Below are 21,404 nucleotides of genomic sequence, written 5' to 3'. Positions count from 1 at the left end.
TGCTTTATCTCGGCCCCCGTGCTGATTCAGCCCAACCAAGAGGAGCCATTTATTGTGGAGGTTGACGCTTCCGAGGTGGGAGTGGGGGCCGTCTTGTCCCAGGGTACCAGCTCCCTCACCCATCTCCGCCCCTGTGCTTACTTCTCTAGGAAGTTTTCGCCCACGGAGAGTAACTATGATATTGGCAACCGCGAACTTCTAGCCATTAAATGGGCTTTTGAGGAGTGGCGGCACTTCCTGGAGGGGGCCAGACACCAGGTAACGGTCCTTACGGATCACAAGAATCTGGTTTTCCTAGAATCGGCCCGGAGGCTTAATCCTAGACAAGCTCGGTGGGCACTATTCTTTACCAGATTTAATTTCTTGGTTACCTATAGGGCTGGGTCCAAGAATATTAAGGCTGACGCTCTGTCACGTAGTTTCATGGCCAATCCTCCTTCCGAGAAGGATCCCGCTTGTATTTTACCCCCTGGTATAATCGTCTCTGCCACGGATTCTGATTTAGCTTCTGATATCGCGGCTGATCAGGGTGCAGCTCCCGGGAACGTCCCTGGGGACAAACTGTTTGTTCCCCTGCAATACCGGCTGAGGGTACTCAGGGAAAACCATGACTCCGCTCTATCTGGTCATCCTGGCATCTTGGGCACCAAACACCTCATTACCAGAAACTATTGGTGGCCTGGGTTGCCTAAAGATGTTAGGGCTTACGTCGCCGCTTGTGAGGTTTGCGCTAGGTCCAAAACCCCTAGGTCCCGACCTGCGGGCCTACTACGTTCCTTGCCCATTCCCCAGAGACCTTGGACCCATATCTCCATGGATTTTATCACCGATTTGCCTCCATCTCAGGGCAAGTCGGTGGTGTGGGTGGGAGTCGACCGCTTCAGCAAGATGTGCCACTTTGTGCCCCTTAAGAAGCTACCTAACGCCAAGACGTTAGCTTCTTTGTTTGTGAAACACATCCTGCGTCTCCATGGGGCCCCAGTCAATATCGTTTCTGACAGAGGGGTACAATTTGTTTCCTTATTTTGGAGAGCTTTTTGTAAAAAGTTGGAGATTGATCTGTCCTTCTCCTCCGCCTTCCATCCCGAAACTAATGGCCAAACGGAAAGGACCAACCAATCCCTGGAACAATATTTAAGGTGTTTCATCTCTGACTGTCAATTCGATTGGGTCTCATTCCTTCCCCTTGCTGAATTTTCCCTGAATAACCGGGTCAGTAACTCGTCAGGGGTCTCCCCGTTTTTCTGTAATTTCGGGTTTAACCCAAGGTTCTCCTCCGTCTCCCCTGGTTGTTCCAATAATCCTGAGGTAGAGGAGGTTCATCGGGAACTGTGCACTGTCTGGGCCCAGGTTCAGAAGAACCTAGAGGCGTCCCAGAGCGCACAAAAGATTCAGGCGGATAGTAGACGTTCTGCTAACCCCCGGTTTGTCGTCGGGGATTTGGTCTGGTTGTCGTCCAGGAACTTGCGCCTTAAGGTCCCGTCCAGGAACTTTGCTCCCCGATTTATTGGACCTTATAAGATCATTGAAGTCCTCAACCCTGTATCCTTCCGTCTGGAGCTCCCCCCATCCTTTCGCATACATGACGTCTTCCATGCCTCCCTCCTTAAACGCTGCTCCCCGTCCTGGTCCCCCTCGAGGATACCTCCTGTTCCCGTTCTCACCCCTGAGGGGGTGGAATTCGAGGTGGCCAAGATTATGGACAGTAGGATGGTCCAGGGCTCCCTCCAGTACCTGGTCCATTGGAGAGGATACGGGCCGGAGGAGAGGACTTGGGTACCTGCCCGTGATGTTCACGCTGGGGTATTGATCAGGAGGTTCCACCTCCTCTTCCCCACTAAACCGGGTCCCCTTAGTAAGGGTCCGGTGGCCCCTCATAAAAGGGGGAGTACTGTTAGGGATCTGCCAGGTACTTCATCTAGCTATACTCCTGGAATTAATCAATCCACACCTGAGGCCAGACCTGTTCGACTGACACCATCTCCCACCAACCAGGGTGGCAGGCTCAGGAGTGGGAGAGCCTATCGCGGCCTGGTCTCTCGGAGTTAGCTCCGCCCCCTGCCCTTTATTACCTGCCCTGTGCTCTCCCTCAGTGCTTGTAATTCTTTTGGATTCCTGGCCCCACTGCTGCTTGCTCCAGCCTGCTTCTGCCGTGCTTCTGCCTTGCTGCAGTTCTGCTTGACCTGCTTTGCTTGCCCTGGCTTGCTTCTGTCTCCGTGCCCGCTCGGGTGTACTCACTTCGTCCTGGTCCTGACTGTTCGTTCGCCGCCCCGTTTCCTCGTGGCGTTCCGTGGCTACTGCCCCTTCCCTTGCGTGTTCCCTGTTTGTCTCCCTGTGCACTTAGCCAGCGTAAGGACCGCCGCCCAGTTGTACCTCGTCGCCTAGGGCGGGTCGTTGCAAGTAGGCAGGGACAGGGCGGTGGGTAGATTAGGGCTCACTTTCCCTTCACCTCCTTCCTGCCATTACAATTACTGTCTGCCATCTTACTTTCACATAGACTGTGACCTGGTCAGCTGCCTCCCCGCTACGGCGGAGCGGCCTAGTGGGTCCACAAACCCAGTGTCCGTGACAGTACACTCAGGCCATGGAACCCGCTGGCCAGCCCAAGACCCCAGTACAGAAGATTCAGACAGCGATGCATGACCTACGCACTCGTCAGGATCAACTCCTTGAGGTGGTGAATTCTATTCTGGTCCGCCTGGATCTACTCGCTGTTCAACCCCCGGTTCTTCCTCCAGAGGCTGTTGCCGTGCCACTGCCTGTTGCTCCCCCTGTTTGTTCCAGATCCTCAGTTCGTCTGCCTCTTCCTCCTCGCTACGACGGTGACCCCAGAGCATGCAGAGGATTTCTTAATCAATGCACGGTGCATTTTAGGCTACGGCCTCATCTCTTCCCCTCCGAGGAGGCTAAAGTAGCGTTCATTATCTCCCTCCTCGCTGGCAAGGACCTCGCATGGGCGAACCCAATCTTGGAGCAACAGGGACCTGTATCCTCGGACCTAGCCTTGTTCCTGCAGTCCTTTCGTGCCGTGTTCGAGGAGCCGGGTCGAACATCCTCTGCCGCAGCCACTCTGTTGACCCTCAAGCAAGAAGGCTCCACAGTAGGGAAGTATGCGATCTCCTTCCGTACCCTAGCAGCCGAGCTGGCATGGAACAATGAGTCACTGGTGGCGACCTTCTGGCAGGGACTGTCCTCTCACATCAAGGACGAACTGGCAGCCCGCGACCTTCCTTCTACCTTGGATGCCCTCATCCTGTTAGCCACCCGGGTTGATATGAGAATCCGGGAGCGCTCTCAAGAGGTTCGTCAGGAGAGCCGGGCCCACAGACCAGCACCCCCTTCCCAGAGACCACTATTGTTCACTCCTAGTGCGCTACCTAAGGAACCCATGCAGGTAGACAGAGTCCGGTTATCTGAACAGGAGAAGCAGAGCAGACGCTCCTCTGGACTTTGCATGTATTGCGGCCTCAAGGGTCATTTTGTACGTCAATGCCCCCAGAAACCGGGAAAATCCAGTACCTAGGGTTGGTTGGAGAGGCAACTCTAGGTGGAACGTCTCCAAACGTTAAAACCTCTTCCAAATTATCGATACCTGTGGCCATCGTCCACGGACAGACTTCACATCCTTCCTCCGCCTATCTTGACTCTGGAGCGGCTGCTAATTTTATCCACCAAGATCTAGTGGATCAGTTTCAACTACCCACAGTCCGTCTGGAGAGACCCCTGGCAGTTGCCTCTGTGAATGGTCTACCGCTGCCTGATCCAATCATGCTCATCACTGAGCCGGTGACATTACGGGTCGGAGCTCTTTACTCAGAACAGATCTCCTTCCTGATACTACCCAAGGCTATCAATCCTATCCTGCTGGGTCTGCCGTGGCTCCGTCTACACGCCCCGACACTCGACTGGAGTTCTGGAGAGGCTCTTCAATGGGGCTCCAGATGCCATAGCCATTGCCTGTCACAAGTCCGTCCTGTTGTGCCCCCTCTGCCTCAGTCACTCTCCGATCTACCTTCTCAGTATGCCAGTTTTGCGGATGTCTTCTGCAAACGAGAGGCTGAGACGTTGCCTCCACATCGGAATTATGACTGTCCCATTGAACTGGTTCCCAATGCTTCTCTTCCCCGTGGACGAGTATATCCTCTATCCTTGCCAGAGACTTTATCGATGTCAGCCTATATCAAGGAGAACTTGGAGAGGGGTTTTATTCGAAAATCTTCCTCCCCGGCAGGGGCAGGATTCTTCTTCGTTAAAAAGAAAGATGGATCTCTCCGACCCTGCATTGACTACCGTGGTCTCAATCAGATCACGGTCAAGAACAAATACCCGTTGCCACTCATTTCCGAGCTGTTTGATCGCATACGAGGAGCCAAAATTTTTTCCAAGCTAGATCTGCGGGGGGCCTATAATCTAATCTGGATTCGCCGTGGTGACGAATGGAAGACGGCATTTAACACCCGCGATGGGCACTACGAATACCGAGTGATGCCCTTCGGACCATGTAACGCTCCCGCAGTATTTCAGGAGTTCGTTAATGACTTCTTCCGAGATCTCCTCTATATGTGTGTTGTAGTTTATCTCGATGATATTCTAATCTTCTCCCCAGATCTGATGACCCATCGGAGGCACGTTCGTCAAGTTCTTCTGCGACTAAGAGAGAATCGCTTGTATGCCAAGTTAGAGAAATGCACCTTTGAAAAGAGGTCTCTGCCCTTCCTGGGCTATGTCATCTCGGATCAAGGCCTTAAGATGGACCCTGAGAAGTTAAAGTCTGTCCTGGAATGGCCACGTCCTCAAGGCCTAAGGGCCATACAGCGGTTCCTGGGTTTCGCCAATTTCTACCGGCAGTTTATTCCGAACTTTTCTTCTCTGACGGCCCCCATCTCTACCCTTACCAAGAAGGGTGTGAACGCCAAGGTGTGGACTCCGGAGGCAGAGTCCGCATTCATTAGCCTCAAGAAAGCCTTCACTTCAGCTTCGATCCTCCATCACCCTGACATATCTCGGCAGTTCTCACTGGAAGTGGACGCTTCCTCTGTTGGTGCAGGCGCACTTCTGTTCCAGAGGAGCTCCAAAGGAAAGGCAGTAGTGTGTGGCTACTACTCAAGACTGTTTTCCTCTGCTGAGCGCAATTATTCCATTGGAGATCGGGAGCTACTGGCTATCAAATTGGCCCTGGAGGAGTGGAGACATCTTCTGGAGGGCGCTGCTCACCCCATCCTGATCTTCACCGACCACAAGAATCTCACTTACCTTCAGTCCGCTCAAAGACTGAATCCTCATCAAGCAAGGTGGTCACTGTTCTTCACCCGTTTCCAATTTCTGCTCCACTACCGTCCCGCTGACAAGAACGTGAGGGCCGATGCCCTGTCCAGATCATTCGAAACGGAAGACACGGTGGAGTCCCTTCAGACAATCATAGACCCATCCTGCGTTGTCACCGCCAATTCTCTGCAGCTTAGAAATATCCCTCCAGGGAGAACTTTTGTTCGGTTGGCAGACAGAAAAAGAATTCTCCGCTGGGGACACAGTTCTAAACTAGCTGGGCATGCCGGTGTCCGTAAGACCCAAGACCTGATCGCTCGTCACTTCTCGTGGCCCACGCTACCTAAGGATGTTCTGGACTTTGTCTCTGCTTGCACGGTGTGTGCCTCTAACAAGGTGGCTCACAGCAAGCCTGCCGGCCTGCTTCAACCCCTGCCTGTACCCAGTGCCCCCTGGCAGCACATTGCTATGGACTTCGTCTCTCAGCACTTCCTCTCTCAGCAGGATGCAACACCATCTGGGTGGTGGTAGACCGGTTCTCTAAGATGGCACATTTTATCCCGCTGACCGGCCTACCCTCTGCTCCTCGACTGGCAAGCTTCTTCATTCAGCACATCTTCCGCTTGCATGGCTTGCCTCTTCACATTGTGTCCGACCGGGGGGTTCAGTTTACCTCCAAGTTCTGGAGAGCCCTCTGTAAACTCCTGGATGTGAGTTTGGACTTTTCCTCTGCCTATCACCCCCAGTCCAATGGGCAAGTTGAGAGGATCAACCAGATCATGGAAAATTATCTCCGCCACTTCATCTCTTCACAGCACGATAACTGGGTACAGCTTCTACCATGGGCAGAGTTTTCTTATAATAACCACACAAGTGAGTCCACCACATCCACTCCGTTTCACATCGTGTACAGTCAACATCCCAGAGTTCCTCTTCCAGTGTCGACTTCATCTCAGGTACCCGCTGCTGACTCTGCATATGGGGACTTCCTGCAAATCTGGCAACAGACCCGGTCCTCTATTTTGCTGGCGGTAGATCGCATGAAGCGTAAGGCAGATACCAAAAGAAGAGAGCCGCCTCAGTATCTTCCTGGGACTAAAGTCTGGCTGTCCTCTCGAAACATTCGCTTGAGGGTGCCTTCATACAAGTTTGCCCCCAGGTTCCTTGGTCCCTTCGAGATCCTGCATCAAATTAACTCTGTTTCCTATAAGCTGCGGCTGCCCCCTACCCTCAGAATCCCTAAATCCTTCCATGTGTCCCTCCTGAAACCAGTGGTCCTGAACCGCTACAGCAAGACCTCTAGTTCCACAGTTGCTTCCAGCGGTCCTTCTGATGTATTCGAGGAAAAGGAGATCCTGGACCGCAAGAGGGTAGGAGGAAGGACTTTCTATCTGGTGGACTGGAGAGGGTTTGGTCCTGAGGAGAGGTCCTGGGAGCCAGAAGAGAACCTCAGCGCCCCTACTCTTATTAAAAAATTCCTCTCTCACTCTGGTCCCAAGAAGAGGGGGCGTAAGAGGGGGGATACTGTAGCGCCCATGGCCGCGGGCCGTCGGGTTCACTCACCTCCCGACGCCCGCAGCCATGGATCTGTGAGCGCTGGCCTCCGTCTCCCTCCTAGGAGATGCCAGCGCTCACTTCCGCTCCGTCCGGCTGGGTCCCGTAGGGTGCGCGCGCACGCTCGCGCCCGCTCTTAAAGGGCCAGCGCACGCACATTAAAACAATGATCATTAACCCACATGATTTCCTGCTCTATAAGAATGCCCTAGCCCTTCTGATCCTTGCCTGGGCGTTGTTAGTCTTTCCCAGTCTGTCTCGCAAATGGTCCCTTAGTGTCTCCCGTTCCAGCTGTTACCCGTGCCCTGTTACCGTTCCTGTATTCCGCATTGTTCCTGTGCCTACCCGTGTTCAAGTGTCATCTGCCACGTCAAGTGCCATCTGCCACGTCAAGTGCCATCTGCCACGTCAAGTGCCATCTGCCACGTCAAGTGTCTTCTGCCACGTCAAGTGCCATCTGCTCATCGGATACTGCCCGCCACGTCTGGCGCCACTTTCCGCACCTGCCTCCATCCGTGCTGAAGCCACAGCCCGGACTATTTCAGGTACCTAAGCATTACTGTCTGCCATCTTACTTTCACATAGACTGTGACCTGGTCAGCTGCCTCCCCGCTACGGCGGAGCGGCCTAGTGGGTCCACAAACTCAGTGTCCGTGACACATAGCTTACTAAACAGTGCATTTTCTTATAATGCAGAGAATGTGTATTCTTCTTAGAAGAGAAAATTAATACATAACTCTCTTTTTGATTTGTTTTAATTATAGATAGACCGACAGACAGATGATAGATAGATAGATAGATAGATAGATAGATAGATAGATAGATAGATAGATAGATAGATAGATAGATAGATAGATAGATAGATAGATAGATAGATACAGTTAGGTCCAAAATTATTTGGACAGTGACAAAAGTTTGGGCATTTTAGTGGTTTACCAAAGCATATTGAATATACAGTTAAAGTGCAGACTATCAGCTTTAATTTGAGGGTATTCACATCCTAATTTGAGGAAGGGTTTAGGAATTACATTAATATGTAGCTGCCTCTTTTTCAATGGACCAAAGGTAATTGGACAATTATTTTAAAAGCTATTTAATGGGCTGCATGGGCTATTCCCTCATTAATCCATCATCAATTAAGCAGGTAAAAGGTCTGGAGTTGATTCCAGGTGTGGCATTTGCATTTGGAAGCTGTTGCTGTGAACCCACAAAATTAGGTCAAAGGAGCTCTCAATGCAAGTGAAACAGACCATCGTTAGGCCGAAAAAAATGAAGAAATCCATCAGAGAGATAGCACAAATGTTAGGAGTGGCCAAATCAACCGTTTGGTACATTCTTGAAAAAAAGAGTGCACTGGTGATCTCGTGAACTCCAAAAGGCCACGGAAGACAACAGTGGAGGATGATCACAGAATCCTTTCCATGGTGAAGAGAAACCCCTTCACAACATCTACCCAAGTGAAGAACACTCTCCTGGAAGTAGGTGTATCAGTATCTAAGTCTACCATAAAGAGAAGACTTCATGAGAGCAAATACAGAGGCTTCACCACAAGGTGCAAACCATTAATCAGCCTCAAAAATAGAAAGGCCAGATTAGACTTTGCCAAACAACATCTAAGGAAGCCGCCCAGTTCTGGAACAGAATCTTTGGACAGTTGTTTAATTTCAAATTCAATGTGGTGGCATGCAGAGCACAAATCATGAAGATTTTGCCACTGTCCAAATAATTCTGGACCTAACTGTAGATAGATAGATAGATAAAAACATGCTGCCCACTTAGCATTAGAACCCACCATAAAATGCTTGCTCAGTGACAGTCCATCACTCAGTGATGAATGACAGGTATTTTAGAGCTGTTACCAGAGTTTATTTCACCACATAAACGCAGTGGAAACGATTTGCCTTTCAAATCTCTTTTAAAATAGAACATTTTTCTAGCAACAGATTTCTCTTCGAGGGTTGAGATGAGGATCTATGATGATATTTGCATTCTATCCAGGCTGCTTTTTTATACCTGCAGCTGAAAATTCATAATAAGAGGCCAGGCTGCTTTGCCAATTCCCTCCTGCCTCGTCCATATCCTACATTTAAGTCAACAAATCACAGCTTTTATGGAGTGAAACATATCAAGGATTAGCATCTGAAGCCAGTTATTAAACCCAGCAAATCTATAGCGTACACAGATGTGAGGCTAGATGAAATGTGTCTACGTCTGTATGCACACACTAATTTTACATTCTCAAATGAAATCCCCCGGATGTACTCTTGGCATTATTACCTTTAATATTACCTTTAAATAATGCATAGTGTCTATCATTTGCATACAGTTCCAAGGATCACTTTGCTGCTAGGCAGGTGGGGTTATGAAAATCGAATGCAGTACACTCTGGGGCATACAGTATATGACAACATGTTATGATCATTAAAAAATGTATGATCCATTTTTATTTTCGATGATCATATGGATTCAGAACAGATGCAAATTTGTGATAATATTGATCATAAACCATACAGTTATAGAACAGCTACAGAGTTAATCATTTGCATAACTCGTAATAATAGAATCAGCATTTATGGTTTGACATAGAAGTACAAAGAAACCTACTGCATAATATAACTTGGACAGTTAGCATGATACACAAAATGCAACCCAAAAGAAGTGTAAACCATAATTTAGAAGAGACCCACTAATCTCAGAAGAGGGGGCTTCCAGTACAGTTTGGACAAACACTATCTTGCCAAAAGCATGTAAACACCTGACCATCACACCTATATAAGCTTGTTGGACATCCCATTACTAAACCATGGGCGTTAATATGGCATTGCTCCCCGGTTGCGGTTATAGCCGCCTCCACTATTAGGGAAGGATTTCTACAAGATTTTGCAGGCGGGTCATTCAGCCAAAAGAGTATTTGTGAGTAGAGATGAGCGAACCGGGACAACCGAACCCGGTTTCGGTCCGAACATCCGGAAAAGTTCGGTTCGCAGCGAATCCGAACTTCACCAGGTTCGGCCGAACCCGTTTTGACCGAACCCGGTCAAAAATAATATACAAATCGGCAGCCACTTATCTCTATCAATCACTGATAGAGAAAAGAGGCTGCTGATTAAAAATAAAATAAAAAGCATTTCATACGTACCCGGTCGTTGTCTTGGTGACGAGTCCCTCTTCTTCCTCCAGTCCGACCTTCTTTTCTGAGATTGGCTGCAGCGGTCACATGGGCTGTATCGTCATCCAGGAAGGTCGGGCTGGATGTCGAGAGGGATGCGTCACCAAGGCAACGGCCAGGAGACCGGACTGGAGGAAGCAGAAAGTTCTCGTAAGTATGAACGTCTTTTTTTTTTACAGGTTACTCTATATTGTGATCGGTAGTTACTGTCCAGGGTGCTGAAACAGTTACTGCCGATCAGTTAACTCTTTCAGCACCCTGGACAGTGACTATTTACTGACGTCGCCTAGCAACGCTGCCGTAATGACGGGTGCACACATGTAGCCACCCGTCATTACGGGTAATATATTTTATAATGGGAGGACGGCTCGGAAAAACGACCGGCTGCCCGTGGCCGGCCGTGCTCATCTCCTTAAATACTCTGTGCTACCTTACACTCTGTGGACAGGTCAGGATCCTGTTTCTTTTAAATGCTGCTGGGGAACCCGCTCGATCCACTATATAAGGCTGCACTACAGTGCAGCATTTAAAAGAAACAGGATCCTGACCTGTCCATAGAGTTTAAGGCAGCACAGAGTATTTCAGGAGATGAGCGTGCAGATTCAGTGCTGCTGTGAACTCTGCTCTTACCATTACGTAGCTCAGTTGTACCTCTCCTCCACTCCTGTCCTCAATAACACCTTCACATGATTGGCAAGTCACCACGTAATGGTAAGAGCAGAGTTCACAGCAGCACAGAATATTTCAGGAGATGAGCGTGCAGATCTTGTGCGAGGTGGTGACTTGCCAATCATGTGAAGGTGTTATTGAGGACAGGAGAGGAGGAGAGGTACAACTGAGCTACGTAATGGTAAGAGCAGAGTTCACAGCAGCACTGAATCTGCACGCTCCTCTCCTGAAATACTCTGTGCTGCTGTGAACTCTGCTCTTACCATTACGTAGCTCAGTCTGTTAACTCTCCTCCACTCCTGTCCTAAATAACACCTTCACATGACTGGCAAGTCACCACCCCACACAAGATCCGCACGCTCATCTCCTGAAATACTCTGTGCTGCTGTGAACTGTGTGTGTGTGTGTGTGTGTGTAGATGTGTGTGTGTGTTTTTGTATATGTGTTTGTGTATATGTGTGTATATGGGTGTTTGTGTGTTTATGTGTGTGTGTTTGTGTATATATGGGTGTGTTTGTGTATATGTGTTTGTGTATATGTTTGTGTGTGTTTGTGTGTATATGTGTGTTTGTGTATATATGGGTCTGTTTGTGTACATGTGTTTGTGTATATGTGTGTGTTTGTGTATATGTGTGTGTTTGTGTATATGTGTGTGTTTGGTTATGTGTGTTTTTGTTTGTATATGTGTTTGTGTATATGTGTTAGTTCGTGTATATGTGTGTGTATGTGTGTGTGTTTGTCTCTTTGTGTGTGTGTGTTTGTGTATATCTTGTTGTGTTTGTGTATAAGTGTGTGTGTGTGTGTGTGTGTGTGTGTGTGTGTGTGTTCGTGTATATGTGTGTGTTTGGATATGTGTGTTTTTGTTTGTATATGTGTGAGCTTGTGTATATGTGTGAGTGTGTGTTTGTCTGTTTATGTGTGTGTGTTTATCTGTTTATGTGTGTGTGTGTGTGTGTGTGTGTGTGTGTGTGTGTGTGTGTGTGTGTATATCTTGTTGTGTTTGTGTATATATGTGTGTGTTTGTGTATGGTTGTTTGTTTGTGTGTGCGTGTATATATGTGTGTAGGTGAGTAGAAGTATTGTTATTGTTCACATTGATAACTGTTTTTTTATGTTGTTGCAGATTTTGATGTACCGATTGGACTACATCTTCGATTCGTTGGACTACTGCGTAGATCTACGTTATTTCAAATTTTAATAAAATGGTTAACGAGGGTTTTGTTGGGGATTTCTTATTTCAATAAAAAAGAATTGTCTTTGTGGTTTTTTTTAAACTTTATTAGTGCCTAGATAATGGCAGTTGGCTGATTGACAGCGTCCATTATTAAGGCGGTACTTAGTGTTAGCCGGTCCAGAGGCTACCACTAACCACCCATTATTACCCCGGTACCCACCACCACCAGGGGTGCCAGGAAGAGCTTGGTACGATCCAGTACCCGACCATCTGTTGTGATGGTCGGGTACTGGGGTGGCTGTAGGCTGGTATTATGAGGCTGGGAAGGGCCAAAAACAGTGGACCTTCCCACCCTTGTAATGTTTACAAGGCCGCAGCAGTCTGGCATTACATGGGTGGGAAGGGCCACTGGTTTTGTCCATTCCCAGGCTAATAACACTGTGTTGTTTGTGGCTGGTTATGATAAATTGGGTGGAACCCCATGTCTTTTTTAAAAAAAATAAAAAATTAATAAATAAATAATTTTAAAAAATGACGTGGGGTCCCCCCCACTTTTATAACCAGCCAGATACAACACAGCAGCAGCAGCCTAGCATTACAAGGGTGGGAAGGTCCACTGTTTTTGGCCCTTCCCAGCCTCATAATAACAGCCTGCGGCCGCCCCAGAACCCGACCATCACAACAGATGGTCGGGTACTGGATCGTACCTGGCTCTTCCTGGCACCCCTGGTGGTGGTGGGTACCGGGGTAATAATGGTGGTTAGTGTTAGCCTCTGCACCGGCTAACACTGAGCCTCGCCTTAGTAATGGATGTTGTCACTCAGACAGCGGCCATTACTAAAGTAGTAGTAATACAATTTGAAAAGAAAAGACAAAGATATAGATCAAATATTTTATTGAAATAAAGCACCTCCAACACAACCCTCATTAACCATTTTATTGTAGAAAAAAAAAAACGTCATCTAAGTAGTCCTCGAAACCGACGTAGTCCAAACACCAAACCTGTAAAAAAAAATGAAATAAAACATGTCGTAGGCTTAGATTCAGTTTAATGTGTGATACTGACTGTTATACCATATATAGAAGCCTGCCGCGAAGTTGACTTAGATACAGGGCGCCAGCAGACAGTATCATACATGGCCATACAGACATATATACAAACAAACATACATGTAAACATACATACATACATATATACAAACATACATACATATATACAAGCATGCACATATATACATGCAAATATACATACATGCAAACATACACACATATATACATACATACATGCAAACTATCATACATACATACATACATGCATACACACACACATGAAAACATACATACATACAAACAAACATGCAAAGATACATACATATATACAAGCATGCACAAATATACATGCAAACATAAATACATGCAAACATAATTACATACATGCACATATATATAAACATACATGCAAACATACATGCAAAAATAAAAACATGCAAACATACATACATATATATATATATATATATATATATATACATACATACATACATACATACCAACATACATACATGCCAACATACATACATGCAAAAATACATACATGCAAACATACATACAAACATACATACATGCATACATACATGCAAATATATACATGCAAATATACATACAAACATGCACATATATACATACATGCCAACATACATGCAAACATACATGCACATATATACATACATATATACATGACAAGATACATACATGACAACATACATACATGCCCAAAAAAAATAATAATACTAACTCTTTCACCAACCTTGACAGTACATGCTCGGCGCGCGGAAAATAAAATTTTAATGTAATAAAAAAAAAATAATAATACGTTCATACTTACTTTCCTCCTGTCCGGCCTCCAGCGATGACGTTTCATCCATGTCACCGCTGCAGCCTGTGATTGGCTGCAGAGGCGGTCACGTGGGATGAAGCGTCATCCCTGGAGGCCGGCCTTCTGACGTCATCCTGACGTGCGTGACCGCCACTACAGCCTGTGATTGGCTGCAGCGGCGACATGGATGAAACGTCATCGCTGGAGGCCGGACAGGAGGAAAGTAAGTATGAACGTATTATTATTTTTTTTTTATTACATTAAAATTTTATTTTCCGCGCGCCGAGCATGTACTGTCAAGGTTGGTGAAAGAGTTAGTGCAGCACATTAACTCTATCAGCACCCTGGACAGTAGCATGCTCGGCGCACGGAAATAACAGGTTCGGTCCGAATCGAACTTTTTCGGGAAATTCGGTGAACTAGCCGAACCGAACTTTTGATAAGTTCGCTTATCTCTATTTGGGAGGTCAGAAACTGATGTTGGATGAGAAGGTCTGTCTCACAATCCAATCCAAGCGTTCCAATTCATCATAAAGGTGTTTGATGGGGCTAAGTTTAGGGCTCTGGGCAGGCCACCTGAGTTCCTCCACACCAAACTCATCACACCCTGTCTATATGGACCTTGCTTTCTGCACAGGGGCACAGTCACACTGAAACAGGAAAAATCCTGTCTGGGCATCTTCCAAACTATTGCCACAAAGTTGGAAGCATACAATTGTCTAACATGTCTTTGTATGTTATAGCATTAACATGACCCCCTACTGGAACTAAGGGGCCAAACCCTGAAAAACACAAACAGAAAAAATGGGACATAGATATAATCAAAACCACAAAAAAGGCCATACTTACTAGGTAGGTGGGTGGGTGAAAACCCGTTCCCATCAGGACGCAGACGGGTCAAAGAATGCTGCAGAAGGAGTGTGCATTAAATAGTGATAGCCCCTCCCACTAGTCTTGAGGGGAGTGGCGAACTAAGTGCTCAAAGGTGTGCGATAAATGAGTGTCAGTGTAGTGCTAGGGTGTGAATGGATGGTAAAAAATAAATATGTATGCATGAAAGTGTCAGAACTGTGTAATAATGTAATAAAAATAAATAAATAAATAAATAAATAAATAAATAAATGTGATGAATAGGGGTCAGTGCTGTGAATAGTACATGGGGTGTCAGTACTATGTGTAATACGTGGAGGGATAATGTGCTGGTCGTCAGGCATGGCGTATCTTGCCGAATAACAGCCTATTTGTAACGCCGCTAGTGTTAGCTAAAGCGGGCTGCTCTGCATTCCAAACCAAACGCCAGCACATCATGCCCTCCCAGCATATAAGACCCGGCTGCGTCCTGAAAAAAGTGTAGTATACGTAGTAAGAAATATCCATGAAACATGGGGTATTAGTTGTTATTTTGGCCAAAATACGCAAAGCTCGCAACCCAACGTCAAGGGTCCCCAGTGCCTTGCGAGTCCCTAACCAGAACTTTTCGTTCCTAATTTAAAAACACAAACAGAAAAAATGGGACATAGATATAATCAAAACCACAAAAAAGGCCATACTTACTAGGTAGGTGGGTGGGTGAAAACCCGTTCCCATCAGGACGCAGACGGGTCAAAGAATGCTGCAGAAGGAGTGTGCATTAAATAGTGATAGCCCCTCCCACTAGTCTTGAGGGGAGTGGCGAACTAAGTGCTCAAAGGTGTGCGATAAATGAGTGTCAGTGTAGTGCTAGGGTGTGAATGGATGGTAAAAAATAAATATGTATGCATGAAAGTGTCAGAACTGTGTAATAATGTAATAAAAATAAATAAATAAATAAATAAATAAATAAATAAATAAATGTGATGAATAGGGGTCAGTGCTGTGAATAGTACATGGGGTGTCAGTACTATGTGTAATACGTGGAGGGATAATGTGCTGGTCGTCAGGCATGGCGTATCTTGCCGAATAACAGCCTATTTGTAACGCCGCTAGTGTTAGCTAAAGCGGGCTGCTCTGCATTCCAAACCAAACGCCAGCACATCATGCCCTCCCAGCATATAAGACCCGGCTGCGTCCTGAAAAAAGTGTAGTATACGTAGTAAGAAATATCCATGAAACATGGGGTATTAGTTGTTATTTTGGCCAAAATACGCAAAGCTCGTGGTTGTCAATTCACCATCAGACACTTTATTAACTGTCAAACTACTGGCGTTGTATATGTCGCCAGATGCCCCTGCCCCAAATTGTATGTTGGCAAGACCACCCAGCAACTCAGGAGAAGAATCTCTAGACATGTTAGCAGTATTAATATGAAAGAGGACACCTCTATCTCTAGACACGTGAGATCTTTCCATGGGAGTGACTCCAGGGTCCTTCAATTTTGGGGCATTACGCAGTTGAAACTTGGACCCAGGGCCGGCAACCTAGATAGGAGGCTACTGCAGGAGGAGGCACGATGGATACATAGGCTCAGCTCTCTGAGTCCTAATGGCCTAAATGAGGGGTTCACCTTCATGGCTTTTCTGTAGGAGGTACTGAACCCTCTTCTCCTGTTGTCATAAACCTTTCTTGCTAAACCTTTTTTGTTGAATTAATTGTTCCTGCTGAACATACTTTTTCTTGTGATATTTCTGTCGGTCCGACAGGTATGTGATACACTGATCACCACATATACAGTCTTGATGTATATCTAGTTATACCATATTAATGCTTGATAAGCATTTGTATTACCATTGATGTTGTTATTTGACACAACAGACGACTTGCTCTGATTCCTGCTCTCCTACTTTTAGCTCTGTCCACTGGACGTGTTTATGTGAATATAGTGTCATGTACTTGTGTACATTGACTCTGCATGTCACGTTGTGTAGCTAGATTTATGCTCTCCCCGCGGTTATCATGACGTGTATATTGTATTGAATACATATTTTATATGTTACTTGGCATTTACTGTCACCAGTGATTGAGGCTCTTAGCGTTATCCACCTGTTTGGATTTGTGTATTTCGATTGGACGCCGTTCTGTATTCTTTACTGGCTGCCCATGTTGTCAATCTCCCCGCACATAGAGCTCTCTGAATGACTATCACCCGTTTTGACTGGTGTGCGCATGCGCCCAGCTCCCGTGGTGATTGGATGCCTGATCATGGTGTTCTATTGGCTTGTTGCCATGCCACTCTTCTCGGCGTGGGGGCTTGTCATTTGCAAGTATCTGATTGGCCCTGAGGAGAGTGGTTGCCGCTACACGTCATGCGGACGTCAGATACACGAGTCTTTATAGGGAGCAGGTTTTCAAACGCGCGCTCATTAGCCCCGTGTTATCCCCTGAGGACGCTGCTTCTGCAGCGAAACATGTCGGGGGGGCTATCGCCATTTTAATCTATCACTGACGGTCCAGTCATTGTCTCTACCCGTGGGGGACTGTTTATATGCACGGCAGTCTGCAGCTGCCGAATCAGTCTCTCTCACTGCGTCCAGCGTTGTACTGGGTGCATGCACACTGACTCCCGGTACACACACTGGCCGTCTCTTGATATAATTTTAACTCTTTAGTGTTGTCTGTCTGTTTGATACATAATAAAAGTTATATTTTAACTGCCTTTACTGACACTTATCGACTAGTCGACTGGTGGCTGGGAAACTGGGACTCTGTGCTTTGGCACATTTCTCTTCATTGTCTTTTTAAAATACAGTGGACACCCGCAGCATATGAAGCACGCTCCAAACATCACCCTCCGCACCCGGACGTAATAGCACATCTGGGTGCGCGAAGGGGTTAAATTCAGAGGCAGGTAAAACCCGCAACAAATTACAAATGTTGCGATTTTTGTGGCAGAAACCCTATGATTCCGCAGTATAAATAGCAACTCAGAAAAAGAAAAGGCTGTATTTACCCAGATCTCTATGCTTCTCTGTCTAGGCCAGCCTCCTGGGATGACGTTTTATCCCATGTGACTGCAGGAGCTATTCACAGGCTGCAGAGGTCACATGGGATGAAATGTCACCCCAGGAGGCCGGGCTGCAGAATTTCAGAGGGAAGCATCACCATGACAAGTATAGTCTTGCCAGAAATAGCAATCTTCTAATGAGATTTTATTTCTGTTTCAGCAAAGAAGTAAATACAGACATATCAACAAGAGGCAAATACAAGAATCAAAAGTTACTTTAATATTAATCATAAGCAGAATCAATGCTAAGACATCTGCCGAGTAGACCCTGATCCCCGGACAGGCCCAAATCAAATGCAATGAATCAGCCTCTGGAGTGTTACATTTTAGGCTATGTTCACATCTGCGTCGGAGGCTTCGTTAGGGGCCTCTGATGCAGATCCTGAAGGGTTTGCCGGAGTTTACCGGAGACAATAGCACAGCATACTGTGCTTTTGTGTCCGTTAAATTCACGGATACCCCGACGGAAAGCCGACAGAACCCATGTCAATGGGTTCCGTCGGCAACCGACGGTATCTGTTGTGCAACGGAACTTTTAGTTCTGTTATTCCCTTGTTCTGCTCCTCTGACGGAGCAGAACAACGGAAAAAGTCGCATGTACCCCAAAATGGTACCAATAAAATTAAAGCTCATATTTGGTGGGGACCCTCTTACACATCTGGAACCAAAGCCACATGACCCCGTCTAGCAGCCACAAAACGGAGATGTAGTCACGCATGTGTGTGGCTCTCTTCTGTGACGGTGGGGGTCCCAGTGGTCATCAGAATATTCATTTCCCATTTCAATGATAGATAGATAGATAGATAGATAGATAGATAGATAGATAGATAGATAGATAGATAGATAGATAGATAGATAGATAGACAAAACTGGACCTTGGTAGTGGTCCCCTAAGTCACAAAGGTGGTGGAGGCCCTTGGACACATGCCCCTTGTGCCCTCCCTATAATCCGACTTTGCCTGAAGGCATCACACAGTAAACACGATGTGTTCACGGGTCCGTAATATGTCCATAATATGAGCCCTAAGAATAACAGTCTTTCTTAATTTTCCATTGTAACTTAAGCAAAACTGGTACTAATTAAACAATTAAGTATATTTAAAGGGTAACTAAGCTTTCCAAAAACTTTTGAGTTGTCATAGTGACATGTCAGAAGTTTGATCGGTGGGTGGTGCCAGCACTGAGACCCCCACCAATTGCTAAAACAAAGTGGTGGAAGTGCTCGGGTGAGCGCTGTGCTGCGTAGTTTCTGATCGGCTTTTCTTGGAAAGCCAAGCAAGTGGTGTTTCTCAATAGAAAGTCTATGAGCCCATACACCACATGCTCAGCCTTCCGAGGAAAGACGATCAGAAACAAAGCAGCACAGCGCTCACCCGAGTGCCTCTGCTGCTTCATTTTAACAATCAGTGGGGGTCTCAGTGCTCGCACCCCCACCGATCAAAACTTCTGACATATCACTATGACATGTCAAAAGTTTTTGAAAGTATTATGACCACCGGCGGACACCGCACATGTACTGCCACATACCCTACAAAACTTCAGAAATGCAATGAAACCCAGATGGGTATGTATGAGGCAAAATAGAAACTCTACCACAGAAATAAATTTTATTGAAAATAAACGTACCATATAAACTCTTTTAAAATCATTTCAAACAGAAATAACATGCTAAACCTAGTCTCTAGGGGGATGTCACCCTGATAAGTGACCAGACTAAAAAGCTCCCACTAGACCACCTAAGAACCCCTCAGATTGCAAAATGATGACATGGGAATAAATAAAAGGAATGTTGCATCAAACCCTTTGCATCAGTGCAGCGTAATAGCGTAATGTCCAAAAAGAGCAGAGAAGGGGTCTGAATGCCCCATGCGTATCGACACAATGTGGCTTCCTCAGGGGTATATTTTTATTTATTATACTAAGGTACCTTATACTTTATAAAGGTAATGTATCAATTATAATTGTTGTAAGATGTGTGCATATTTAAGAACCTCTCTCTCCTCGGTGGGTGCCATTCTGATACCACAACCAGCGTCCATCCGTATGCAATGCGCATGCGCCGGGGCCACGCTCACGTGAGAATTATTATTATTATATACTGGATTTTTTCAAAACGGCCGTGTAAAAAAAGGCCTGTCGGAACAGAACGCAGTTTTTCCCGTTGAAATCAATGGGGAGATGTTTGGAGGCATTCTGCTTCAGTAAAACACAGCTGACACCTGCAGAGTATCGAGTGGGCTCAGTGCGTGAGCTTGCTCCGTACATTATCCCCCCAGCTCCATACATCATCCCCAACCTGCTCCATACATCACCCCCCCCACTCCATTCATCACCCCACCCCCCCTCCCCCGCTCCCTCCATGAAGTGCCAGCAAATTATGGGTCGGGAAGGGATTAAGTAATGAAGCTCATATAGAAGTGATTATCTTATATTTTTAGGCCACATTACTATACTAACATCATGAATCTGCTCTTCCCCAAATACATGAGATTTGCAACCTGGACAAGCAAGAAGAAACTATCCATGAAAATTATGAGTTGTTGTTTTCTCTTTTCACGTTGATGCTATATATATATATGAATGTACTTTTTCCATACGTTGTGCCTCTTGGCTCTCAATATGTCCTTGCTTGTCCTCTCTCTCTCTTGCCCGGTGCAACGCCTGTTTTGGGACACAGACGGTGGGCGTCTCATATTGATGAACTCATTTGCCCGCCTTTTAACAATATTCATGTTGGCTTTATAGGGTGATATATATATATATATATATATATATATATATATATATATATTTATGCTGGGGATCACAACCCAGCGCTAATAAGATTCTATGAATTGTGATGGTAATCCAATCACATTTTATTATATGCACATTATAAGGCACATTTTTTTTTTAGGCGTTTTGCACTATTTCTATAACTTTCATATTGTTTTCAATAAGGTTGGTACCAACAGGTGATGGTGTCTAGCATAGTTTTATATTAGTCTACACAGAAATGTTTATTATATTTGAGTAAACACACTTGCTATTTTTTCTTATTGTCACAAGGATTTAGTATATTCATATGGACGTCTTTTTGTCTATAATATGCAACTTTTTGAGTCCTAATTTTGTAGATTTTTGCTATCAAAATAAACTCACTATTAAGGGCATCATAAAGATGTATGCACACGATTTAATTCACATAGTTTTTGTTTTGTGATTGCTTGGTTCATACATTCATAGAGGTGGTAACGGATCGATCCCTCTTTGATGTGTTCCACGCTGTCTCTGAGACGGTTGGGGTCTGTGTCTCTTTTTCTGTTGCGCTGCGGATGCGCGGGGATCCGCGTCACCTAAGGGCTGTGGGTCCCGGCGCATGCGCACTGCATACCAACGGGAGCTGTTCTTGGAGCCTGGTTTCTGTTGCGCTGTGCATGAGCAGGGAGCCGCGTCATGTAAGCGTGGTGTCTGCCCCGGTGCATGTGCATTGCATATGGAAGGACACTGGTTGTGGTGTTGGAATGGCGCCCGCCGGGGAGAGAGAGGTAAGTGTTCTTAATTATGCCCACATCTTACAACAATTATAATTTATATGTTACCTTTATAAAATATAAGGTACCTCAGTACAAAAAAGAAATAAAAATATAACCCTGAGGAAGCCACATTGTGGTGAAACGCGTGGAGCATTGAGACCCCTTCTCCGCTCTCTTTTTTGGACATTACACTACTACGCTGCACTGATGCAAACGGTTTGATGCAACATTCCTTTTATTTATGTCCATGTTATCATTATGCA

Source organism: Rhinoderma darwinii, chromosome 2, assembly GCF_050947455.1.
Source record: "Rhinoderma darwinii isolate aRhiDar2 chromosome 2, aRhiDar2.hap1, whole genome shotgun sequence".
In the NCBI taxonomy this organism is placed as follows: Eukaryota; Metazoa; Chordata; class Amphibia; order Anura; family Rhinodermatidae; genus Rhinoderma; species Rhinoderma darwinii.
The sequence above is the reverse complement of the archived record's forward strand: the minus strand, read 5'-3'. Positions refer to the sequence as shown.